The sequence below is a fragment of the Lepidochelys kempii genome, chromosome 12 (genome assembly GCF_965140265.1).
Source record: "Lepidochelys kempii isolate rLepKem1 chromosome 12, rLepKem1.hap2, whole genome shotgun sequence".
In the NCBI taxonomy this organism is placed as follows: Eukaryota; Metazoa; Chordata; order Testudines; family Cheloniidae; genus Lepidochelys; species Lepidochelys kempii.
Window position 1 is genome coordinate 38,288,696 of NC_133267.1, and position 27,437 is coordinate 38,316,132.

Sequence of the window (27,437 nt, forward strand, 5' to 3'; positions counted from 1 at the left end):
AGCACGGTTTCCTTTTGTAGCTTGGAGATTGCAGTTGGTGGATGGTACACTGTATAATGGTATCATCTGGAGTGAGACCGGCTCTCTTCACTCCAACCCCAAGCAGAGAACTCTGGGTAGCTCACTTCTGTGAGGGGGTCTCTTTTGGGGCTGTAGTTGATTGTCTCAGGGACAGAACATCAGTTAAAAGAGCCTGGGGTTACCTTCAAGTTAAGCACATTGGCCTGGATTCTGATCTCTCACTGATGTAAATCAGGACTCCACTTGAAGTCAATGGGTTAGGCTTATTTAAGTGAGATCAGAATCACCCCTTGCTAGGGCAAGAGGTCCCCTCCCCCATAGAAAGGATGAATCCCAATTGAAGAGGACAAAACACTAGGGAGATGTACAAAGGATGCTGGAAGTCAATGGCGGTTGGGCGCCCAATTCCCATCTCTGCCTTTTGAAATTCTCTGCCCTCTCTTCTCTCCCCAGTTGAAATGACTCCTCATTCATTCGTGGATACACTTCAGAAAAGCTCTCCTTAGTTTTCAAGCCTTTTCAAGCCTTCCAGGAACTTGTTTCAGCCCACTTTGCTGACAAGTCCTCCTCCTCTTCCTTTGCTTTCCGCATCTAGTAGCGTTGGGCCTGTCTCTGTCCTTCCATGCAATCCGGCTAGAGATTTCTCCACTGCAGCTCCCCTCCTTCTCAACGCTATCTACTTTCCAGTCTCACCTTGAGAAAATAAACCTCCTTTCTCCTTCTATGTCAACACTTCTTCCTTTCTTTATCTTCCATTGCTTTTTAAAAAAACTCTTCTTTAATCTATTTATTGGATTCTGTAAAGCATTGTAGGGTGCGGTTTCTGCTGAGGATGCTATGCAAAGTAAGGCTATTGCATTTTTTTCTTCCAGTGAGAGTGTTTAGAAAGCAGATCGAGCGTGCTCCAGCGCCTAGGCACATTGGCGTCTGTCTGGGGACGGGTTTGAGTCTTAACGCTGAATTCCCTTGGATGGGTTTAAGTCAGAAGTGTGACATTGTTGGAATGTGCTTGTTTGTATTTAATATGAATACGGAATTGTTCTCCTTGTACTGTTTGTTATTATGCAAAGGCAAGTCTTAAAATAATATTGAATTTCCTCTCTCATAATTTTGAGGAAAAACACTTATCCGGAATTAAGCAGTGATTGTGGGGTATCCTTTCATCTCAATACATAGGGGAGTTACAGACGTACCTCTCTGTGGGTCTGGATAAGAATATAGCCCCTCTGTGTTAGCTGCAGGGTAGGAATTAATGTTGGCGCTGAACTTGGTAGCACACTAGCATGAAGAATGGTCTGTAAGCTGAGGGACAAGGTCTTATTTTTTATGTATGCGCTGTGTAAAACTGTATAAAAAACTTCTTCTCGTCATGTGAGCAGGCAGAATTCTGACTGAACTGCAGTCAGTACAGCAGTGTTTGTAAGCGGCTCTGTCAGCTATTTCAGCTTTGTAAAATGTGAAAATCATTTACCACGTCTAATACAGACCGACACATCTTCCGTATGTTACAACATGTACAACATTCCTCTGCAGCATTAGAAATTCCCAACCCAGCAGCTTTCAACGACTGCATTGGAGCCAGCGATTTACCATGTCATTGACATTAATCCAGCAAAGCACTTAAGTGGATGCTTAACTTTAAGCATGTGAGTAATAGCATTGCTATCAATGGGACTGCATGCTTGTTTAAAGTTAAGCACATGGTGGCTGGATTGGGGCCTGTTAGAGATTATCAAAAATGGGCTGAAAACAAGTGTGTATTTTCATTGAGGTTTTCCCCTGCTGTTGTTGCAATTCAGATTTTCAACAAAAATTAAAAAATTCCAATCAACTCTATAGCTGGTCAAGAAATAGAAAAATATATTGGGGGAAAAAATGTTCCCCTGTATTTTTGGGTGAAACTTGACATGTTCATCAAAAACTCAAAATATGAACCAACTCGATTGACTATAAGTAAAAAATGACTCTGACTTGCCTAGCTTTACGGTCTGGGCACAAGCCATACGCTAACAGAATGAATGGGTAAAAACAAATAAGATAACATGTTTGTTCTGCAGATCTAATCCTCTTAGTGTTGTTTTCTTAAGCTTTGATTATTCATGGTGGATGAAATAAAAGGAAACCTACAAATAAGCAATTTGGCTCAAAGAATGTATTGGAATTGGTGTCACCAGTGGAAAACCCAAGTTAGCATCCTGCAGGGTATAAAATCATTCTTTACTAATAATACCTCGCTCTTTTCATCAGTAGCTTGCAAAGTGCTTCACAAAGGAAGTCAGTATTGTTATTCCCAGTTTACAGATGGGGAAAACTGAGGTACAAAGAGGGGAAGTGACTTGCCCAAGGTCTCCCAGCAGGCCAGTGGCAGAACTGAGGGTAGACCCCCCCCAGATCTGCTTAGTCCTCATCCAGTGCTTTATTCACTAGAACTCAATAAGAAAACATTAATCCTGTCTCCATTAAGGGTGCCGTTCTTCCTTGTCACATGTGGGAATCTATGTGTGTTAATTCCCTTCCCATCAGTGTCAGCAACAGGCCAATGTAGCTGCATGAGGCCCCCTCTCATAGGATCATAGGACTGGAAGGGACCTTGAGAGGTCATCTAGTCCAGTCCCCTGCACTCATGGCAGGACTAAGTATTATCTAGACCATCCCTGACAGGTGTTTGTCGAACCTGCTCTTAAAAATCCCCAATGGTGGAGATTCCACAACCTCCCTAGGCAATTTATTCCCGTGCTTAACCACCCTGACTGTTAGAAAGTTTTCCCTAATGTCCAACCTAAACCTCCCTTGCTGCAATTTAAGCCCATTGCTTCTTGTCCTATCCTCAGAGGTTAAGGAGAATAATTTTTTCCTCCTCCTTGTAACAACCTTTTACATACTTAAAAACTGTTATCATGTCCCCTCTCAGTCTTCTCTTTTCTAGACTAAACAAACCCAATTTTTTCAATCTTCCCTCATAGGTCATGTTTTCTAGACCTTTAATCATTTCTGTTGCTCTTCTCTGGACTCTGCAATTTGTCCACATCCTTCCTGAAATGTGGTGCCCAGAACTGGACACAATACTCCAGTTGAGGCCTGAGTAGAGCGGGAGAATTACTTCTCTTGTCTTGCTTACAACACTCCTGCTAATACAGCCCAGAACGATGTTCGCTTTTTTTGCAACAAGCCTTACACTGTTGACGCATATTTAGCTTGTGGTCCACTGTGGCCCCCAGATCCCTTTCCACAGGACTCCTTCCTAGGCAGCCATTTCCCATTTTGTACGTGTGCAACTGATGGTTCCTTCCTAAGTGGAGGACTTTGCCTTTGTCCTTATTGAATTTCATCCTGTTCCCTTCCGACCGTTTCTCCTGTTTGTCCAGATCATGGTGCCCGCAATTCACAAACCACAGCTCCCGTGATAGCACTTGCTGCATAGGCTGTTCATCTTCGCTAGTGCCCCAGCCCTTTGCATCTCTATTCCCCGCCCCAGGTTTGGTGCCAACAGCTGCGATGCTGGCGCCAGTCGGGGAATTTGTACCTTGCCTCCCTGCTTGGCAGGTTGTGTTCCTGGAGTGCCAGCTGGCAGCCTGGTACATCCCAGGGCCTTTGTGTGCATGATGGCATAAGTGCAAAGGCTCCCGTTGTGCTCAGATGGCACAGAAGATGACCAGACACATTCAAGCAGCTTGAAAGCCTGGCACTGAAACGCAGTCTGCTGAGTTCCGTGTGGCCTTGACGACAGATGCTCCTTAGCATCAGTTGTTTTCCTTCACAGGAATAGGAAAAGGGTTAGAAGCGTGCAGTAGCCTTTGCACACAGAGCAGCGAGATGCCTAATTTGACATAACCACAATCTTTCTAGATCTAAATATCCGGAAAATTGAGCCCTTAAGATTCACATCCACAAGGTCAAAAGGCTCAATGGGCTTGAATAAACAGTGTGTTTCTATGGGAGACAGGGAAACGTACTCCCTGTGAGCTGATGCAAGTTACCCAGCCGCGGTTCAAGCCCCAGCATACATTGGCAGCAGGGCAATGTGTTCAAGGAAGGTGTGTTCACGTCGGCGTCTGCTGCTAAGAGTCTGGTGGGTGCTGCTCCTCTGGCACCACTTTGGCAGTCTACACCTGGCATTTCTTTCACTGGCAAGATTCCCACCTTGTGCCAAAGCTATAAAAGGGGGTGAAACAGAACAAAGCAGGCTGCAGTCATGAGAAATTCCCTAGTTACCACCTGAGCTAGAACTAACAGGAACTGTACAAGGGGCAAGGATTGGGCCCAGACTAGGAAGGAGTCTAGTCTGTGAAAGAAGCTTATTGGAACATCTTTAAGGGTGAGATTTACCTGTATTCAGTTTCTTAATGTATTAGGCTGAGACTTGCGTGTTTTGTTTATTTTGCTTGGTAACTTAATTTGTTCTGTCTGTTATTACTTGAAACCACTTAAATCCTACTTTTTATACTTAATACAATCACTTTTGTTTATTAATTAATCCAGAATAAGTGATTAATACATGGGGGAGCAAACAGCTGTGCATATCTCTCTATCAGTGTTACAGAGGGCAGACAATTTATGAATTTACCTTGTATAAGCTTTATACAGAGTAAAATGGATTTATCTGGGGATTGGATCTCATTGTGAGCTGGGTGTCTGGGTGCCAGAGACAGGAGCACTTCTTAAGCTGCTTTCAGTTAAGTCTGCAGCTTTGAGGGCGTGCTTCAGGCCCTGGGTCTGTGTTTCAGCAGGCTGGCGTGTCTGGCTCAACAAGGCAGGTTCTGGAAGCCCAAAATGGCAGGGAAAACGGGCTCAGAGGTAGTCTCCGCACATCAGGTGACAGTCCCAAGGGGGTCTCTGTGTCTGAACCCCATCACAGAAGTTGCAGAGGAATATGACTGGGCTTTTTCTTTTCTCCCCCACAAGGAAATAGCCACAACAAACCTGAGGGTAGACAGTAAACTGGTCAAGACAAGAGCAGGCGTAAATATGTTGTTATAGCTGAAAGACAGTTTCATTGTAGGAGAGACGAGCAGGGGCAGGAAGTTGAGTAGTTGGGAAGATGTAAACAGAGAAGATTGCAGAGTTTGGGAGAAAGGCGCTGCTCCTGCCCCATGGTGTTTCACTGCAGAAGAAAACGCAGCACCTGTGTTAATTTCACACACAAAGTGGCCAAGTGCAAAGCAAATGTTAGCGTGAAAGGGAACCTGACGTGCAAGAATGGAGCAGGTTGGATGAAGGCACCAACAAAAGTTTAATACCTTATGTCTCATATTTGATTATCCTTACTATTCCCCCTGCACCTTGGCATTTGTTCGCTAATTCATTTGGCAACATCCCTGCAAGTGCATCATTCTAACACTGCACTTAAAGTTTCATTGATACCAATCTGTCACACATGGCTAAGCAGCATTTCACTCAGCCACATGCAATAGGGCAAAACTGGCACCAAGTCACTGCTCAGATGGCTGTAGATCAATTTGCGTTAGTGAGAGATTGGATAACACTGTATTCCTGGCATAGCTGTTGCCCAGAAATATGTCCGCTTGTGCAGACCATACTCTCAAGGACCATTTGGCTCTTTTCCTTATGATGACCTATAAGACTAATTTCTGGCTCCTTATCGCTGAGAATCTCAAACATTTCTCCTCTCTAAACATCTGCAATTCCCGTATATAATCAATTCATATAAGTGATACAATTGCTAAGTGTGGGTCAGATGTTAAAAGTTAGGCATGTACATTTGCACAGGCCCAATCTGTGTGCAGTTATCCATTGTTGGGAGTACCTGTCTGGTGCATGTACCTTATTTGCATATGCACAGTGGGTATTTGAATGTGAAAATGTAGGTGTCTGTTGTGATCCGTACAAGCCTGGCCCTATATCTACAGGTAAGTGGTCAGTAAGGAGGGTTAGATCTTTTTAAGTGCATTTCATACTAGACTCATAACTCTTCCATTTCTCCAACACATGGGCCCAGCTTAGAGAGCGGCCGTGCAGCCACTTTGCCTCAACTATCTCTTGGAGAGGCAAATGGACATTTCAGTTTTGATGGCCCATGTGATCCCCAGCCCCTATTACAAAAATTCCAACAAAGAGTGTCAGCTGTGACGAGAAGACCAGCTCACTAAGAATATGGACTGCGATCACCAGCTTGCTTAACGAGGACTGCTAAATATGCCTCAGATTATAACGCTTTTCAGTCATTGCTGACAGTTATGCCAAGGTGAAAGGCTCAGTCTCCAACTACCTCTGCCTCGAGTCACTCCTTCTCTTGTGTACCTAGGATCATTTTGTTTCCCTGAGAACTCTCCATGTGTATTTATCCCATGGCACCTTGGGCAAGCCACTCCACGTGCCTCAGTTTCCCCATCTGTAAAATAGAGGTAATAGCATGTCCCTACCTCCCAGGGATATTGAAAGGATAAATTAACATTAACACTGTGAGGTGATCAGATACTACCGTAATGGGGTCATATAAGTTCTTTAGATCTGTTCTCAACCAGGAGTACATGTACTCTAGGGGTACGCAGAGTTCAGGGGTACATCAACTCAGCTAGATATTTGCCTAGTTTTACAACAGGCTACATAAAAAAGCACCAGGGAAGTCAGTACAAGCTAAAATTTCATACAGACAATCACTTGTTTACACGGCTCTATACACTGATACGTAAGTACAATATTTACATTCCAATTGATTTAGGGTGATATGGTCAAATGAGAAAGTCAGCCATTTTTTCAGTCCTAGTGTGGCTTGACACTTCTGTATTTCTGTGTCTGATTTTGGAAGCAAGTTGTTTTAAAATGAGATGAAACTTGGGGTACACAAGACAAATCAGACTCCTGAAAGGGGTACAGTAGTCTGGAAGGTTGAGAGCCACTGTTTTAAATATCTATCTATCTATCTATCCTCCCTGAACCTGTCAGTGATCTATATGCCTGCTGCTAGATTTTTTGCTCCACTTATTTAGCGAATTTCGACTCCTCCATTCTGGCATAGTTATAAAATTAGCCTGAAAGCTTCCACTCCCTCCCCGCCCCCCCCCGCCCCCCCGCTTCTCTTGAGCTGCACACCCAGGGCATCGTCTCAGCGGGGACGCGCTGCATGGGAAGCAGAATGCCGACATTGTTCTGCCCTGGATGCCCATCAGCGTCACTGCTCCCAGGTTCTGTAAGCGGCTTTAGGCATGCATGTTTGCATATGTTAAAAATATTTAGTCCACTGCTAAAAAAAATATTATGCCCAAGATCTGGGGCCAGCGAAATATAATGCCATCTATGTGTCCAGCTCGCTGGAAGTCCAGAGGCACAGAGGAGTGTTTATGCATTCAAAGGTTTGCCATAGTTGCACGTTTAGCTGTTGGGTGTGAATGAGCGATATTGCTCCCTTAGCAGCTCCACCCTGGATTGCTTTGGGAGGCTTTAGAGAATGACTTGTCTCCCCTCACTCTTTAACTAAACAAATGATAAGCCTGTTATCGTTTGAGGTTAAGACACCCAGCGGGTTTGCCCTCTTAACCCCGGGTGCTAATATTGATGCTCCAGGGTGAGGCCGCAAGTGATGAGTGACAGAAATTATCGCAAGACCTACGTGCAAGTTAATGCCTCTTCCCAGTGACAGGCATTTTCGGCAGGAAAAGCTTTTCACTCTCCAGTGGGTTTGCTGCTGTAGCTTGTTGATTCCACGGGTGGGCTTTCTGATCACTAGCAATGGGACATCTGAGTTATTGCCTGAAGCAACTCACTAAAAAATACCCCTTACAAAGATTCAGAACAAGTCCTGATGGAAAAAAAGAGGTAGAAAGCAAAAAGGGCCCATTCCTGGTTTCCTGGACCCAATCAGGTCCCCTCCCAGGGTGGGTATTCTGGGGTCACCCTTCTGCCTAGTTTGTGTTCTGCCGGCCTTGCATTTCCAAGTTCAAGTCCTACTCCTGTTCCAGACTCTCTAAGTCCAGGCTGCTCAAAGCCATGATGTAGATGGAGTCATTAGCAGTTCCTGATGGGGATCTGAGCCCGCCCCCCCGCCCCCACAGTGTTTGGGTTGGAAGGGGAAAGGGAGAGGTCACATCTTGGGTTTTGCTTTGGTCTGTTGCAGAGCTAGGGAGTCAGCCAAGAGACCTGGAACCAGATCAGCACTTGCTCTGCGTTTGGGGGTATTTGGGTTGGGTTCCACCTCTAATAAATTTTATAGGTGCTCTTTTTTTCATTGCATTTGTGAATGGATTAAGTGGTCATAAAAGTGAGGGACTAATAGGGCTGGCTAGAACCTGGCCCCAGCTCTGATCATGCACCTTAGTCTAGTGCTTCCCATCTTTCCTGACTGTTATACATGGACTGGGCCTATGCTGAGTGGAGGGTACCACATGGGCCCAAAGGACTGGATTGTTCAGTGCTGTGTACAAATGGGGCCAGGATGTGGCTCCTCTACATCTCATCTTCCCTGAAACCTAAGAAGGGTTTGCATGCACATTGACACAGATAGTGGCTAACTGGCTGTGTTGACCTATGGCAACACCATTGCCCGTGCCCTGCCTTTCCTCTTATAGTGGTATAGCATCAATCCAAATGCAGATGGCTCTGATTCAGACTCCATATTGCAGCATTTCAAGGCGGCTGGACCACATATCCCAATCAGAGTTCACTTTCTACTCCCAGAATTACTGTTTGAGCTCTGCAGTGACATCACTTGGCCCTGGTGACTGATGGCCTCTATTTACCCCCCGTTCACTCTGTGCCTAGAGTGTTGGAAGGTACAGTTATAAAGAAACCCAAATAAATAAATATGATCCCACACACGGGTGCAGCATAGGCAGCAGCTGTGCCAGCTTCCCTCACGCTGCTCGGCCAGTGCGCCTTACCTGATTGGAGCAGTTCACACTGTGTAGCCCATTCAGCCCTTTGTTTCCCAGCTATCTAACCTGCCTCACACCTCCTCCCCATCTGAGGGGAGACTGCCCTGGGCTGTGCACCGAGACACCAACCGCAGGAATTCTGTTGGCTGGCGGTTGCACCTGACAGAAGTCACCTGTAACTTTTGCTCTGCTCCGCGGCTGTCATCTAGCCCGTGGAGGTGAATAAAGCCCGAGGGTTTGCCTAGTGGTGTGTTTTTTTAACGTGGACTCCTGGTTTGGTATTGGACTCGTTCCATATAAGCCACAGCACAACCCTCATACGGTAAAAAATTATGACTATTCCGAACCTAGGCAGGATTCGAACCCTGGGCCTACAGGTTAAAGCACTGCTGATGCTAGAAATAAATTTCTAGAGAATATTTGTGTAAATCATTTCAAACAAATTAGGAGCAGGAGGGGTAAATATTTCATTGGAGCATTATCCCCTAATGAGAGGCAGGAAAGAGAAGTTTGTTCTGGCTGCAATGGGAAGACAAAGGAGAGAAAGGTTAACTTATTTTTGTACCGGAGTATTAAGGAATAATTTCCTCTTCTTTTTATTTTTTTGGACGGGAACGTGAGGGGAGAAAGGTGAAGTAAACTTGGACAGAGAGAGAGTCTGAAGGAATCTTTGGACTTTTTTTTTCTCTCTGAGTGTTTTGAAAGCCGTTAGTATAAAGTAATTCTGTACACTACAGCCATTCATAGCTCAGCTGGGGGTTGGAGAGTGTGTGTATATAGTGTGTGTCTGTGTGTGCCCGCACCGTGCTGGAAAAGAGAATAATTTGTTCACAATATAGTTTGGTGTAAAATAGGCCAGTTGTCTGAATGTGTATTTAGTATAATGTATAAGCGCAAGTATCAATAAGTCTATTTATTAGCTGAGCCTTGCACTAAACAGGCCTCTGAATAAACTATACAGATCCTGCAAAAATGTAAATTTTAGTTATCCCTTAGAGACATAATTACAGGAAAAAATAAAGACAGCGATTTACAGTTTGGGAAGCGGGACTCTTTTACTGCGGTTAGAGATATATTTTTTCTTCCTCTTTTCTTTGTAACTGCCGGTCTGTGCGATTAGCCGCCAGACGTGGCATTCTCCCTGTTCAGCGCACCTCTTCCACCTTCACCCCCGTCTGCTAATTAAAGAGACAAGGCGGGTGGGGTGATACCTTTTGCGGGACAAGCTTTCGAGCTCACACAGCGCTCTTCTTCTGGAGAGCTCAAAAACGTGTCTCTCTCACCGACAGAAGTTGGTCCAGTAAAAGATGCTCCCTCGCCCGCCTTGGCTTTCTAATATCCTGGGACCGACACGGCAACAACAACACTGCTAATTAAAGGAAAGTCATGTCTCCGTATTCCTGTTAATGTATTCCGCTGCTTGTGTTGGTGTACGGAACTCTTGAATTCCTCAACCCTCTGTGCCACTGGCTTTCCCTGGACCACAGTGAAAGGATTCATTCATGACTCCAGTCCTGCCTTCTTGAATTACCACACCCTGGGCCTCCGCTTCTCCGCCTTGCTCTGTTTTCCTTTCATTAACAGGATTCCCATATTGAATGTCTGTGAGAGGCTGGTGAGGGATGCTACATCTTGTTAGCCTAAGGACTGTACAAATCGCTGCCCTGTCACTGTCCTGCAGTTTCCCATAAGGTCTAGGGGGGGCTGGAAAGCCTAAATCCTAATCTCAGGCAGGTTTTTTTTTTTTAAAGAAATAGGAATATAAAACAGATTGAAATTGGAATGTGTTATTTATAGTGACAGTGCGGCCTCTGATTAGGTTGCCAACATTGTATTTCAAAAATAAGGGACTGCTTTCCTAGAACCCCCGGCCCACCTCTCCTCCTGATATTATTATTATTATTATTATTTATTATTTATGTAATAATTAATAAGCAGCACTCACCTACATTCGCCACGGGTATTTCTTGCTGCTTTTGGCACCACTCAGCAACTCCTGATCTCATTGTACAGAGATGAAAAAATAAGGGACCTCCCTTGTAACAAGGGACTGTTGGCAATCCTAGCTCTGACGGGCCTGTTGTTCGCAACTTAAGTGTCAGATAAATGGCTGCTTGAAAGTGCTAGGGAGGGGTACAGGTGTGTGTATAATCAGACCTAGCTCGTATCTCGTGTTTTTCATCCCTAGATCTTAAAGTGCTTTATAAAGGAGGTCAGTATCATTATCCCCATTTTACAGATGGGGAAACTGAAGCACAGAGACGGTACTTGCCCAAGGCCACCCAGCAGCTGGGTGGCAAAGCCAGGAACAGAACCCCCTAGTCCAGCCTAGTGCTCGATACACTGGCCCATGTTGAGCACTCACAGAGCCCGTTGGCTTCTAATGGAGTTGTGGGTGCTCAGCACCCACTGAAAATTACATCCAAGGTGCCTCAAGACAGACACCCCTGAAACTGAGGCCCCTTAAGTTAGTGGCCACTTTGGAACATTTTGGACTTATACGTTTGTGTGTCTGTCTGCATGAGGCTGTATACAATATATGAAAACAGCCTGTGTGTGTGTGTGTATGTGTGTGTGCGGGCGCATTTGAATTTGTGCGTGAGTGTATTACTGTATTGGGTGTGTATGGGACTGTAGGTGTGTTTTGAGTGTAACTGTACCTACATGCGTGTGTGCCTGTGGATAAGCCTTCACAATATACACGCGTGTCCGTCTGTCTGAATGTGCAACACAGAGTGGGTCTTTTCTTTCTATTTGTAGCACGCAAGCTGTAGCCTTTGTTAAAGGGAGATGGAATAGAAGAAAAGCTATTGCAGATTTAGGACCAGTGTTAGTCTGGTACGTCTCGGTGGAATTATATTTCAGCTGGTGTAGCTGTTCTCTTGGATTCAGGCTGAACATCGTGCCTTTCCCAGAGCTAGATTGGGCCAGATTCAGAAAATGAATTTCTAAGAAACCCCCAGTTGGGTGGGGGTAGGAAAGGGTCAGGGTTTGTCAGTTTACTTGGAGAAGAAAGACCAAGAAAATGAGAAGCCTTAGCGGATCCCTGACTGTAGCCATCCTAAAGGAATCAGCATATCAGTTCAGTCTTGTTTCCTTTTTCTTTTCTTTCTTCCACCAACTTGTCGCCTCTTTTATCTGCTCTTCAATTTTATTTCCTGGAGCTGGTCCAAAAAAGGCTCAAATTTTTCAACTAAAATGTCCACAAACATATTGCACGTTTATTTTCTGCACTGCGCTTTAAAATTTCTCAGGAGTCTGCCTGCCAGCTACTTTGTGTGGGAGAAAAAATGCAGCATGTTATGAAGGAGAGAGACACGCACACAGTACTCTCTCTATCTCAGGGACAAGTTACTTTTGTTCTTTCTTGTTTTGTCATTTACCTTCATCTAAAATATCCCTTTGACTGAAAATACATGGCTGCCCACTGTACATGGAAAATCACAGCTCAGGGATCGAAGAGTGACAGTGGAGGTGCTGAGGTGAGGGCTGGAAAGATGGTGACCATATAGGCGATGGGGAAATTGAGATGTTGTCAAGGCTCTGGCAGGGATACAGGGAACACCTTCTGGCATCAAAAGAGAGTGTTATTTGTTAGCTGCTTCAGATCTTGACTGACACTTCTCCACTCCTTCAGACCCTCTAGCCTTCTCCTCATTAGTAATCCCCACACTCACCCTTTCCTCATCTTGCCCTGTCTCTTGTGTTGGTCTTGTCTCCCATAGACTAAAAGCTGATCAGGAGGCAGTCAGTGCCTTCTCTCTCTGTGTTAAGCACTGTGGTAAATTAATGTTGCCATGTAAATGTGTTTTCAATAATAAATGTATTTAATATTTAAATGTCCATCTGACAGTTCCTGTCTGACTTGAAATGCCATGGAAGAAACCTCTGCCATTTTAATTTGCTCTTTCCTTTGGGTGAATGGGACACCCTGTGCCCCAAGTAACCCATTCCTTGTTGATTGATTGAAATGACTGCCCGCAAGCTAGAGGTATGGTGCTGTACAGCAGTTGCAGTTAGTCCATGTGGGTGTGCCAGAATTTCAAATGACTATGGAGCAGACTATCCTGCATCACTGGGCAAATATGGAAATACTGGACTTATGGGTGGATATAGGGTCAATGGTTGGAAGTATTTGTTGTCCTCATCTCTGATTTATAGGTTGTAGTTACTTGGATTGTGGATGTTTGTGTCTGAAGCAAGGAACAATTGAAAGCCAAGTGCTGGTAACATTGGGTACACTGATGTTAAGGGTTCTGAGAATATTGTAATAGGGTCAGCTGCCTTTTGAGCACCCCCTTGTGGCCAGAGATTTCTCTGTGGAACCCTGACTCTGTTTCCCCCTCTTCAGGGCCCCTTAAGAACTTGCACACAGACTTCTCCCTGGGTTAACACCACCTTTGCCTGGGGTAGGTTTAATAAAAGGTTCAAAACAGTCCTCAGGTCCCAAAATAAAGTCCGTCACCGTAATACAAAAGTTCATACTGTGACATCTTCTCTGACAACTAGAGCTCTTTCTTCCGTCAGTCTGTTCTCACAGCCAGTCCTCCCAGGTCTTCCTTGCTGGAGCTCAGCCTTCTGGCTCTGAGCTCCAGGCCCAAACACAGGCAGGATTTCCCGCATTGGGCTCTGGCCTCCAAACTCTCCTTCTATCAGGGTCTTCTCTGCAGGCACCTTTCTCACACTCTGCAGTTTCCTACACTGCCCCTCTCCTTGCAGCTTCCTGCTGCTTCTTAGAGTGGAATCAGATGATCCGTCTTGGCTGTGACTCATTCAGTAATCTGGGGTGATTAGCCCCAGGCCCTCCAGTCCTCAAGGGGCAAGCCACCCTGTTACAGACAGATTTGTACAATGGCCTCCAAGAACCTTCCTTTGGACCTTCTCACTGGGCAGGTAGCTGCTTACCCAACCTGCATGCTCCAGACACCTTGGGCATGTCCAAATCAGAGATGGGTCCCAGCTGAGGAGTTTGGATCAGGATCCAAACGTTCCCCAAATGTGGGATGTTCAGGGCTGAGGTTTGGTTCTGCCACATCACTAGGGCAAAGGTGGGGTTTGTGTTTGCGACACTTCCGGGTGCAATTTTTGAGTCTGTTTTTGAATGTTTGGCCCTGATGCTGAGCCCTAAAGATGGACCCGAGGAGCAGAATGTGGGTCCTGAGCTGGAGTTGGGTTTTGACAATCCCACCATTTGGGATGAGAGCTGGGTTTGGCTCACTTTGAGTCTAGGGGAAATTTACAAAAATCAGAGCTGGGAAATCTCCCCAAAGACTGAGTCTTTGGATCCGGGGCATCGATTTGGGACAATCCGTAAAAAACATGGTGGCCATAGTCTTTCTGACAATGCAGTGAGGGAACTCACATGGTCACTTTTTTCTCCCCCATCTCAGTAATGGCCACTGGTTTCCTAGGAATGACCTCTGCTGTCCTCCTCCAAGTGGCAAGTAAATATCATCAGGTCTTTGAGTCAACAGGCACCCAGCTTGCCAGCCTTCACTTCTGTGTGAGCATCTGGCAGAAGTAAAAGGAAATCAGGAACAAATGAATATTCAATCAGCTGGCACAAACATCTGAGTGCAGAGTGGGACATCTCTGTGCACAGTGGCTGTTTGAGCAGCATTCCATGTGACTGCTCCATCTGCAATTGCCAGACACCAGGCATATAGGTAAATGTGAGTGCAGCGAGCAAAATTTTCACTATCGTAGCCCATGGAGCAGTATGTTAGCCTGCAGTCTGCAGTGCCCAGTAAAAACAAGCAAATGTGTGTTGGGTGTCATGGAATCAATTTAAAGTGTGATAGAACAAGTTTCTTCATTGTTAATATCTAATACCTTAAACAGGTTTAGTTCCAGATGGAAATCAATACCACCTGCAAGTGAAGTGATCATTAGTCATGCATCTTAAAGCAAATGGGATGGATTTTATTTTAATACAGCCATATATTTTCAGCTGTGTTTATTAGCAAAACATTGAATGCAAAGAGATGCACCTGGCTTTGATTTATGTCACATGAGAAATGTCTTGACCAAGGCAAAAGCAAAGAACTTTGAAAGGAAAATGTCATTTTATTGTGTGGAACTAGAATCTCTCTCTGTGACAATGACAAATGTTTTCATGTAAGTGGATGCAAAACAATTATATGAATACAGCCTGTATTATAATATTCATTGTTTTACTGTTGGTCTGCTTTTCCAACAAAGCACAATACATGGGCTAAAAGTTTCATCTCACATCAGCCTAAATTTATTGGCTTCAGTGAAGTTTACTGTGGACTTATACCAATTTTGCCGAAAGCAGGTGACCCTACATTCATTTTACTTCTCACTGTATGTGTATGTCTTTATGCATGTTAACACATGGGCACTGTGCATACACACTATGTGGGCATGCTATTGTGTTTGTGTTTGTTTTAAAAACATAGGTCCTTTCTAAATTTTGCAAAACAGTTGTTAAGACAAGCATGCTAGTGATGTTCTCTAGAGAATATGTGACATACTACCAAGGTGATGCATTGAATATGTTCTCCATGGTATAGAGGTCTATAAAGGAGAGGGGATTATATAGTTTTCCTGTCATATATACTATTGAACTATAATCCCTGAGCCTGCAGAGACTTATGTACATGCTTGACTTTCAGGGAGTACTCACATACTTACAATTAGGCCTATGCAGAAGTTTCCTGGGATGAGGCTGTGGTGTGTAAAGGTGGTAGTTGTCTTGAGGTGTGAGCAGGACACTTGGGTACTGTTCCCACTCTGATTTGCTGTGTGACCTTGGCATGCCACTTCATCTTGCTGTGTTTCCGGTGATCCACCTGTAAAGTGGGCATAACGTAATAGTGCTCATTAGATCGGGCTGGAAAACGGGGAAGTGGGAGAAGAGGGAGATTACAACATTTTTCGAAACTTTAGTTTCTGTTTCTCATCAGAATAGGTTTGTGTTGCACTTTGAGATCCTTTAAAGGAAAGTCACTACAGTAGTGCAAACTAGTGAGTATTATTATATACTGCTTCTCCATAGTATACAGATCTGGAACGAGAGAGAATCTTTATCTTTGTGTCGGGAACTGTAAAGGAGCACGTGATGCGGGTTGTCCACGTTATATAAGACAATAGTACAAAATATGACACAGATTCTCTGTAGTATATAGCAATGACAATACAACTGAGAAATGTTTGGTTGCTTTTGAGGCTTACGTCAAAACCACATGCATTTTATTACCATCAAAGCCAAAAGTCGTTTTAGACCCAGTACTCCAATCTGTTGATCCCCAGGCCATCTTCTCCAAATCATTTTGTAGTTGTTCCCATACACAGTCTAACCATATGCACTTATAAATATTACTGTATCAGAATCAGTTTGGATGGTGTCCAGCCTAAGACTTTTATTGAAATTCCACTTGATTGTCAAGATTAGATGACAAATAATTCCCTACGTTTATGGAGCTACATACCTAATAAGCCTAATTTGAAAAGGAATTTGGTCTTTATGCAGTGGAAATCCAGATTGGCTTCACATGGGGTTTCAAGTGCCCTAACTGCTTCTCCCAACAGAGAATGTGGGGACAATCCTTTTTACCTTTTAATCATTAAAAATGACGAGGAGAGTATTGTTGAAACAAGACGCACCATGGGGCAGCATTCTTCTTTTAGTTACACTGGTGTAAATCAGGAGCAGCTGCAGTGAAGTCAGTGCAAGTAAAGCCTGATGCTGCTCTCAGTTATGCCAGTGTAAATCAGGAGCAGATGCAGTGAAGTCAATGCAAATAGAGCCTGATTCTGCTCTCATGACACCAGTGTAAATCCAGAGCAGCCGCACTGAAGTCGCTGGAGATAGGGCCTGACTCCACTCTGTTACACTGGTGTAAATCAGGAATAATCCCACTGATGCCAAGAGCGTGACTCTGGGTTTACACTGGTGTAACTGAGATTGGGGTGCAGAGGATATGTGTCTTTGATACTGTAACCTAAAATTGGCAGCTTTCCCTTCTCTGGCAGGAGTTTAGAAATGTTGCCATCTGAGATTGTTTTTCAAAAAGGCCCGAAAATGCAGTCTATTATCTGATATTTTGTAGGAGCTTTTTTAATTAAGGTCTTGGCTAAGTTTTGATTAAAGGCGTGTGGTGGGGGTTTTTCCCTTCGGGATTTGGCATGCACCCAGGCCTGTCATCCTACCAATGCTATGGCCCTACTTTTCCCCCTTTGCTATATTTTGAGCTGTGTTTTTTCCTTTTTTCCCCTCTTTTTCTTTCCACCAGAGGTGCAGATAAATCACTATGGTCTCTGCTCAGCTTCTCTCCTGTTCCTGTAGACTAACTTCTGTGTGCTACTGGCTGGTGCAGCTTCGAGGGGGCGTGCGCTGCAAGTCTCCGTGCCTGTGGTCAGTAATGAAGACTTCTCTTTTTATCCACAGATTACTGAGGAACTGCACAGGGCTAGACTGCAGCTCTTAATTCCCTTCCTTTTCCATTGAAACGCCACACAGGAGAACGCAGCCCTTCCATCCCTCAGATTTATAATGAGGTAAGTAAACACCCTTTTGTCATTTAGGGTTGTTCACTGATGGAATGTGAATATTATTTGTGTTTGGCCTGTAGACGAGGAGGGGGAAAATGTGCTATTTGCCGCATGTCAGTGTTCTGGGTTTTTTAATACCTTGGCTCCCAGCATGTGCTTGAGTTATTTCCGAGGGTTCTTGTTTTCTTTAGTAATCTGCTTTGCTACGGGGTCCTGCATTGCACTGAAAAGTACCTTTAACTTAACTTTGTTTTTCCCTCTTCCCTGTTTTCACTCAGTGTCACAATTGCAAGCGTTAAAAACGATGCTTCTCTGCTCTGAGGTATTTCAGCTATTTGTGTCATCCCAGAGCTTTTTTTCAATAATGGCCTTTTATTTTTACAGCTAAAAATTCCTTCTCCCTACCCCCACCCCCCCCTTTTTTTTTTATTAGATGTCAATGTGGTCATGTTTCCGTGGGTTTGGTATTAGTCACGGGAACCCCTAAGATAAACACGGCTTGGCTTCTGCTGTCATTGCTCTGCTGCCTTTTGTAAACTCAAAACTGCTTGCATCAAGAAAATGCTCTGATTTTTCTTTCCCCTGGTGTGTGATAGTCCCTGTGTCTCTGAGAGACAAGGAGTTAATACCGTTATTCCCCCCCCCGAGTTCATCTGGTATTTTTTTTAAAAAAGGATGTGAAGATAGATCTGCTCATCTGCTGTACAGAGAAGTTGCCTTTGATGTGAGTTCTTCCTTGGTTGGTTTTTAAAAAAAAAAATTTAGCCCCTTTCCTCTCGCCTGCTATGTCTGGAGTGCACTTAGGAAACTGCATTCCCCTGCTGGCTACTACTAGGGACAGTTTAATGTGCACTTGCAACGTTTTAGGAATCACCCATGCATTGTGTCACTAATACGTGGCCTGTGAAGCAACCCCATCCCCAGCTGGCTTTTCCTTTGCAGAATGCAACCCTCTGGGGACTCTGTCAGTGTCTCCTGGCTCAGCTACTCAGCGTGCAGAAGACACCTGGACTTGCTAGGATAGTACAAGAAAATGGCTCACAATGGCACCTCTCATTGCACAAACCAGTTGTACCTTCGCAGCTGTGCAGATGAACTGCATTCTACTGGGGTTTGCACGGTTTGGTTTGGTTTAGTTTTCCTTTTTCGCTCATAACAAAGAAAATGGATCCTGCCACTTTAAGACAGGAGTCACTTTAAGTGACTTTCCATTTGCCTCTTATGGAGAGCTGAGAATTGTGGTTTCCTATATTTCCTTTGAATCGTGTGCAGTAGTTAGAGTGAGTTTTTAAAAAAAAACAACTACTGTACATTTTGGAAGCTTTTTCTTCTGCAGCAAGGTACAGACGAGAGGGAGGGAGAGGATCCCCTGTATTTGGAGGAGTGAAGAAGTGGAGAGGTTTTTTATTTTTCCGTTACCATTTTATTTTGGCTCCCTCCCATCCCGCCCCCCCCTTTCTCTGTGTGGTGTCTCCATATGATGAATTGTGTAAGAAATAATGTACAATGCCAGATAGGCATTTCCTCAGTACAGTGCGTCCTATTATAATTGGCATCCAGCTTAGACTGGTGGGGTGACAGATCATGGATCTCTGCCGTACCACTGAAATAAACCAGGATTTTTTGAGAAAGGTGGACGCTGCGCATCTTGTGTCAGGCGCAAGTCTGCTGTGTTTGCTTGAACAGCTGTGACGTGATTCCAGGGTTCGTGAACTGATGGAGTTAAAAGCAGGCACCAGCTTGGGGCTGGGGTGGAGGGAGAATCACCGAATTAAATTTTACTTTCTTTGCACAATGTTCACTCTGAAAAAATAAGCAGCAGCCTTGAGGGGGGTTGAGGGAAGGGTTCTGTTTCCTCAATTAACTGGGACTTGCCTTCTTTTGACAAACGGAAGACAGCGCGTTTTAGACTCTGGATTTGTGGAGCTGTCTCAAAGTGCCAAGTCTGGTTATACAGCAACTTTTGAGTGTTTGGTTGAGGAATCTGAGTCACTCTGTGCTACTTAACTCCTTAGAGGCTGGACAGCTTCAGAAACCATTCCCTAGTCATGTAGAATTCAAACACCAATGCTGCCCGGCATCAGGCTGTTGGCGGCTGAAGCCCTTTGAGAAGAATACGCCTCATCTGTTGTAGGTGTCAGTAGCATACCTGTCCAGGTCCTGAATACATGGCAGATGGGCACCGGACGGTACGGGGCATGGGTGAATTTTCCAAAACCAATAATAACAACAATCATAATCCCTTAATTTTATTATCACTGCCACTGTTGTTAATAATATCAATGGGTCAAATGTTAACATTCTGACTCATGCAAAAACTCCCATGCCCTTCAATGGGAGTCTGGAATGAGTAAACACTAAGGATGTAAGTTTTTGCCCAGAGATAATATATGATATGATTGTAGTCCCTTTCCTACAAAGGATCATAAAGCAGTCTACAAACAGCGTAGACAGGGGTCACTTTTCCCACCCTAAAAACGAAGTCACACCTGGGGTGGACCATGACAGCTGCACAACAGGCTGGGACAAGGAGTGGAGGAGGACACCTTAACCATTCGCAGTTGCAGGGGGAATGCTCGTAGGCAGAACGGAGTTTTCTAAAGTGTAATTTGGCCAGAACACTGGGGTTAACATCTCTACATGTATGAAAAGTGACCTGGGGTTTTTAATAATCCAGAGTAGCCAGAACTTCAGTTCTGTGTCCTATCCAAAGAAGGTACCACCAGGGTGGGACGTTGGATTAGTATTGACTCAGTTGGATCACCAATATTTCTTCCTGCAGTGCCTGGTTTGTCCTTCCATGCAAGTCCTGACAAGGCCTAATGCTGCTGCCCCTCAAGAGAGCTGAAGTTTGCATTTGGGCGAAGCAGCATGATTAGGTTAAGAGATTTATTTTTAAACAACCCAAAAGATACCACCAAAATAAAAAGGCTGATTTCTCATTTACACTAGAGCCCCGTTACACCGCTTTGACAGTATAAGGGAGCCTTAATATGAGTGCAAATTATATTTACTTTAAGGCCCTCTTACACTGCAGGTAAATGAGAATTAGGCCCAAAGTTTTCTGCACAGAAGGTTAGCGCATCCAGTTGGAACTGGCTTGATTCACATTTACCCCATGGATACTTTACACCATTTTTGCTGTGTAAAGCGGCCTTTAAAAGGATGCAAATGGAACTTAAATATAATTTAAAATTTCTTACATTGCCAGAGTGGTGTAAAGGGACCTTAATGTAAGCAAGAATCAGGTCCTATGTATATATTCAATTTGGCTGGTGGGTATTCATTCTGCAGAAGACGTCTCAGACTTGCATCTAGGTTTTTTTTTTTTTTTTTTAATAAATCTGGAACCCAGATTGAATGTTAGATATGTGGATGTAAATAAAGTATAAACCAATGGAGTTACTCCTGATTTACAGCAGTGTAAATGAAATCAGAATATGGCCCCTAAGGAGTAGCAGCTACTTGAATAAAGTATATTCTTGGTTTGCAAAGTAGTTTAAAACACATGCCATAAAAACCTGATGTAAATGAACCAACAATGTATCTTTTATCGTTTAAAAACCTGTATCTTACTTTTGTTTTGTTTTGTCTTTTCCTTTGGCCGTTAGAACTTGAAATCTGTGTCATTATTGCCATAACTTCCTGCATTGCTGAAGCACTCCTGGTGGTTTGTTATTGTGGGGTTGCTTCTGAGCGCTGGGTAATACATGCTGGTTTGTTGCTCTAGATTGCTTATGAATATTGGACGTGCATGCAGGCTTTTTATGAATGAGCATGTGCTCACATTCACCTTCATCGCAGGGTAGCTTATGAGAACTGAGATACTAGCGCTCGTGTATTTTAAAAGCACACAGAAGTGCTTGTGGTAGAGGATAAAGGCGTTAACACTTCCATGGAGATTGCTAAGAGATAAGCAGGGGAGGGGGGCTGGATAAATTTAATATCTGAAAATACTGACAGTATTCTCTTAAAGAGCCAGCATTGTGTATTCTACTCTCATGTGTGCCCTGTACATCTTGGATTTTGACATCACTTAAAGGATAGAGTTCATAAAACTGGGCTAATCTAGGAGACGTTTCTGGTAATGCAGCTGCAGGAACACATCCTTCCTTCAGCAGCATGGGAATTTCCTACAAGAGCAAATGTCCTGTGTTTTCTGTATCATACATAGCCTCTTTCCAGTTCTCCTCTAGAAAACATGAGCTATATCTCAACCAAATGTATGCGGGGAGGTAGGTATGGTCCAGTGGACAGGACACAGGACTCTGAGTCAGGATGTTTGAGTTCTGTTCCTGCGTATGCTATGGACTTGCTGCTGTGTGTCATCGGGCAAGTCATTGCCCTTCCGTGTGCCTCAGTTTCCGCATCTGTAAAAAGGGAATGGTGCATTAGCTTTCTAAAGTGCTTTGATGGATGGCAGGCACTGTGTAAGTCCTAAACGGTTATTTATTCTCTCTCTCTCTCTTTGACTGGAGCTCAGCAGGACACAATAGCAGGAGAGTGCAGATGAGTCATCAAGTATGCATTTGATTTTGCTAATGATGTTCCTTGTAGTTTTTACACCCACTCCCTTACTGGTGACTTCCTGGGAAATCTGATAGAGCTCTCACATCTGCTGTTATCTCAAACCAAACAAAGGAGATGCACAGTGTTCTGTGAAAACCCTGCTTCCCTAGCTTCCTGTGGGGTACAAAGCTCAATTTCAGTGTATTAACTCTGGAGACACTATATTTTTGTTCATTGTTTGTTTGTGCTCAACTTTCTACAAGTCACAGGCTTCTACATCAGTTGAGCCCTCGCTGAGGTGTTTCTTCTTTCATCGCCTTAAAACCTGGCTGCCACACCCCAGCAAGCTGCAGTATTTAACGTCTTGATCCCAAAACCGTTAAGCACCTTTCCTCTGGTCTCCTCAATGCTGAGCGCTATTTGTCTCTAATTTACCTTTTCCTCACTCCTCCTGCTTTCTGAGTCATGTATTGATGCCACAGTCCAGCTTTTGTGACATCACCAGTGTTTCAGTGGGGACGTCATCACTGGATTGTCGGACGCGTCTATTTCTCTGATCCCTTGCTTATCAGAAACTATAGGAACAGAAATGCAGGAAAAGTACAGCACTTATAGGTAGTTTAATGGCTTTTGAATCACGCTCTAGGATCCTGGTTATAAGTGAGTCATGAAGCTGTGGGGAGTGTGTAATTTTGCCTGCGTGCACACTTAAATGCACTACTACACAAGTGCCTGCATGTACAGTTGAAAGATTCTCACACCTCTGTGCACAGGTGATAGAACTGTATGAACTCTGGAGTTGCCATTTCCAGGCGGCTGAGGCTTCTGTGTTCCTGAAAGGAGGACCTTGGAAATCTTTCATCAAAAATATTAAGAAGCAGGGGGATGGGCTACTATGGTGATGGAGGGGCCATTGATGCCAGAGACGGATGTTTGCTAATCCTCAGGGGATTCTTATTGGGTGCTGGAATCTTTCACCACTAGGTCACTGGCTTGAACCCAGCCAAGGCATTAGGGGCTGATCTGATAGCCATTGAAGTCAATGGTAAGGCTCCCCTTGACTTCACTGGGATAGGTTCAGTACCTTAGCGACCGACCATTGAAACTGTCTGTTGGCCTATGTGAAACGAGTGCACAATTCTCAGACCTGTTCCCAGAGGGTAGGTGCCATCACCACAGGAGGGCACTGGTTGGCAACCTTTTGGCGAGCTCCAGAAGAAAGTCCAAGGCTGGCGTTAACCCAGATATTTATTTATTGCTGTGGGGTTCTCTTACCTCTACCCGAAGCATCTGGCACTGTCAGAGACAGACAAGGGACTAGATGGTTCTCCAGGACTGTCAGCTAAGCACCTTCCACTCGCACCAAAGTCACTTGATGGAAGTATTTGTTTGGTGCAAGTGAACAGGATGTTTGAAGTGTGTAGTTTGGCTTTGTGATGATATTAAATGTATCGCTGAAGGTGCAGGCCCACTGCAGCTGCTGAGCCATACCAGAAAAATGATCTTCCACAGACTTTCAGTGGCAGCGTGGAAACAGCAGCGCCCAGATGCTTGCATTTCCCACCAGCCGTTTACAAAATACATGAGCAAAATCTGATGGGTAACGACTGGAGCTCTCTCTGTTAAGTGGGTTTTGGTTTGCTTTTTTTTTTAACTCTGCTTCTCCTCTTCCACTAATGGAGTAATGGGTATTATTCTTAATTGTCCTGTGCAATTGGTCTGATCAGTGCACAATTCTGTTTACGCCTCTCGGGATGGAATTTGCTAGTCATTCTGTGTGCCTGGACAGGCATGAGCACAGTTCGTGAATTGCCCTCACAATAACTCCTCCTTTGGAAATGGGAGGGTGTCCCTCGCCTCTGTTTGCCAGAAGCTGGGAATGGGTGACTGGGGATGGATCACTCGATGATGACCTGTCCTGCTCATTCCCTCTGGGGCACCTGGCACTGGCCACTGTCAGAAGACAGGATCCTGGGCTAGATGGACCATTGATCTGACCCAGTAGGGCTGCTCTTATGTTCTTAACCACGTGCGGCCATTGGAGAGAGCTGTTTGGCAAGGATCTATTTCTCTTTTATGGTTGATCGTTCATAGAAATTGTGCTGGCTCCTGAATTTCTAGTGCTGCTGAAGCTGGTGGAGAATGGCTTCTGCAAGCGTAAATGCTCAGGAGTGAATCTTGTGTACGAGTGCCCAATGGCATGGTAGTGAGAGGCCCCAAGGCTGTTACTGCCATCACCTATCTAGCTAACGAGCTAATTTCTAGGGTGCACCTTGGTATCAACATAGCTCTTAATACGGAAGTGAATTGCTTTCTTTTTCCTGTTTTCACCCATTGGAGGGGCTTCCCTACCCGCCTCAGGATCCCGACCCACCCACCCCCAACCTTCTCAGCCTCGTATCATGGCCAGGAGCAGAGTCGGGTTGAACTCCTTTTGGAGCCAGAAAATGCCTCCTTGCTCATCCAGAAGAGTAGCAAGGAGCGATGTGAGGCTCACCCTTTCCCCTGGGGAGTGGGAGGGCTGTCAAATTTATTTTAAAGCATGGCAGCATTTGAACTACAAAACCACGGCTGGAATCAAATTTCTGCGTCCCTCCCATAGATAGCTAGGGATCCGCTTATAAAGACGTGAACAATGTGGCCCAGAGTCAGTGTCCCTTTTAAAAAGAAATCTAAAAAAAAACCCCAAAAGTTTTGCTCTCTGCTTTTGTTTTTGGAGCTGCTGCTTTTTAATTAAGGATACCTGTCTTAGCTCTGTGAGTTGATGGCAAGAGGGAATGTCTCGCCATGCCGGGTGTCAAGAATCATTTCATTCCCCTCCTGTCAACTGTCATCTTTAATTAGCACCCTGTGACTCAACTGCAGCTTAAAACTGCGCTTCAATAACGGGCCACCTGTCGCTCTTGGGGCCTGGCTCGGGGCTTTCCATTCAGAGAAAATACGTCTATGGGAAGTGAGTTTAATGGGACCCAAGTGCTTTGCTCCGTGTTCAACTGAAGGTTTGTTTTTCTTCTTAACCGAAACGTGTCCTTGAAATCCAAGGGAATCTCTGGCTAATGAACCCATTTGCTCTCTCTGCTGTCAGTTCCATGCCAGCACAGCGGCATGGATTTCAGCGCTGCTCCGTTGGGTCACAGGATGGAAGGGGGCTGATCCTGGGCCTAGAACAGGAGCAATAAATAGCCAGTAATGTAACCTAAGGCCTGATTCACCACTGTGTTCTTCCAGGGTTACAGCAGCCTAACTCTACTGACCTCACAACTGGAGTAACAGTAGTACTTTGAGGGGAAAACCCCCTGCTGTTAGTTTTCTTTCCAAAGTCAAGGGCCCGGTTTTAAAGGTGTTTAGGCATTGCTGTGATCAGTGCTGCAATACTGAACTCGCATCTCATTTTCAAAAGGGATTTAGACACCCATGAGCCTAAATCACATTGGCTGCCAATGGGCTTTTGTCTCCTAAGTACTTAAATTACTTTTGAAAATGAGACGTGGGCTCCTAAAACAATGAGCGGCGCAACACTGACTGCGGCAATGCCTAAATACCTTTAAAAATTGGGGCCTAGGTCTGCTCCGATTCTCCTGCTCTTGTTACCTGGAGATGCAGCAAGCCAAGCATGGCATAAAAATCCTGGACTTTAAAAGGAGGTAGACAAATGGATGCAGAAAGGACATATGGGATTGCAATGCAGCATGTTGTAGTAGGCCAAGTATCGGACTCGGGACAGGAACTCTCAAGTTCTACACGTGGCTTCTGCTATCAAATCACTGTACAGGCAATGGGGAGCCTCTGCTCCCTATCTGTATGTCCTGTCTGTTATTGCTCACTCACATGGGTTGGTGGTAATTCGCGAGTGCTTGTCAGAAACATAGAAAATTGGACCAAACCCTTCTGCTCTCCTGGTATGTCAGAGTCGAAGAAGCAGATTTTATTTATTTATTTATTTATTTAATTTAATTTATTTATTGTAACTGACAAATAGTGAAGAACGACATTTTACAGGGATGAGAGGAAGCCAACGGTCTATCAGGCATTCTATTAAACTGGAAAAGGAGAACATCCAGACTCCAGCTGGTGGAGTGTAACTGACCTGGCTTGGCCGGCTCAGGACCAATAATTCACTTGTTTTTGTGTTTAATTACAAATGTAAAAACCCCTTTCTTTTAACAACAACAAAGCCTTGAACCACACTTCAAAGTTGGGTTTCTGGGACAGTTGCATACCTTTTAAAAATAGCCTTCTGAGTGGTGCCAAAAGCTAAATGGATTGCAGAGAACAGGTCCTGCACATGGGGCTTTCAAACAGCATGTCAAGTGCTGCTTTGCGATCAGCCGCGCTTTGTGACTCTGCCCAGGATTCTCCAGGAGACGAACTCACAGACTCTGAATATTAACACCAGGGGAGCTGCAGCAGCACCCCTGTATTTCTCAATAGGCTTTGGCTATTATTTCCCTCTCATGTGCTTTTCCCTAGGAGTGGAGGCATTGAAAAGCCACAGGAGACATGAGGGAATGTAATAACAAAGGATGTAATTGACATCTAAAGCCAGTGCCTTAAAGGGATACTGTCAACTTAGCTGTTTTGAAATTGTCTTATTATTATTATTTATATTACAGTAGCACCAAACAGAGATCAGGGCCCCATTGTGTTTAGAGCTCTACAAACACATCATAAGAGACCATCTGGCCTGAACAGATTATAATCTCAATGGACATGACAAAGGGTTGGGAGGGGTGGGGGGAACAGAGTCAAAATAGAACCCAGGTCTCCTTTCCCCTAGTTCAGTTCCCCCTTTTAGATCATCCTGTCTGTCTGTGATGCCAGTCCTAAATCACTACGCAGACCTAGACTAGACTTCTGTTTCTGACACAGCTCCCATTAAATAGTATGTCATGACAGTGGCCTTTAAAATTACTTTTAAAAATAACATTTTTTCTGCTTCCTTGTCTGTGGTTATAAGGGTCTTTTGAGTTAGTTCATCTTTTCATAGATTCCAAGGCCAAAAGGACTGACCTCCTGTATAACACAGGACAGAGAACTGCCCCAAAATAATTCTCAGAGCAGAGCTTTTAGAAAAACATCCCAGCTTGATTAAATTGGCAGTGATGGAGAATCCACCACAACCCTTGGTAAATTGTTCCAGTGGTTAATTACTCTGTGTTAAAAATGTACGGCAGTCTGAATTTGTCTAGCTTCAACTTCCAGCCATTAGATCATGTTAGACCTTTCTCTGCTAGGCTGAAGGGCCTGTTATTAAATATTAGTTCCCCATGTAGATGCTTTCAGACTGTAATCAAATCCCTCCTTACCCTTCTCTTTGTTAAGGTACATAGTTGGAGCTCCTTGAGTCTACCACTGTAAGGCAGGTTTTCTAATCCTTTAATCATTCTCGTGGCTCTTGTCTGAACCCTCTTCAATTTATCAGTATCCTTCTTGAATTGTGGTAATCCCTTGTAGCTGACTATGTAGGGAAACAGTGAAACTGAATATGTTGACAAAGTGCTGTCAAATGACCAGAGTAAATACACTGAAAATAGAGACAGAGGTTTTCTCACCAACTGCATT

At 44.4% G+C, this 27,437-nt stretch overlaps 1 protein-coding gene across 1 annotated transcript in view; it reads left to right on the forward strand.

Moving 5' to 3' along the window:
• The window catches only part of ZNF469 (zinc finger protein 469), a 408,895-nt gene that overhangs the window by 285,892 nt on the left and 95,566 nt on the right, over positions 1–27,437 (forward strand). The window contains exon 9 of the mRNA XM_073308156.1: positions 17,263–17,372. The gene's annotated coding sequence lies outside the window, so the exon portion shown is untranslated. The remainder of the gene's footprint in view (positions 1–17,262; positions 17,373–27,437) is intronic.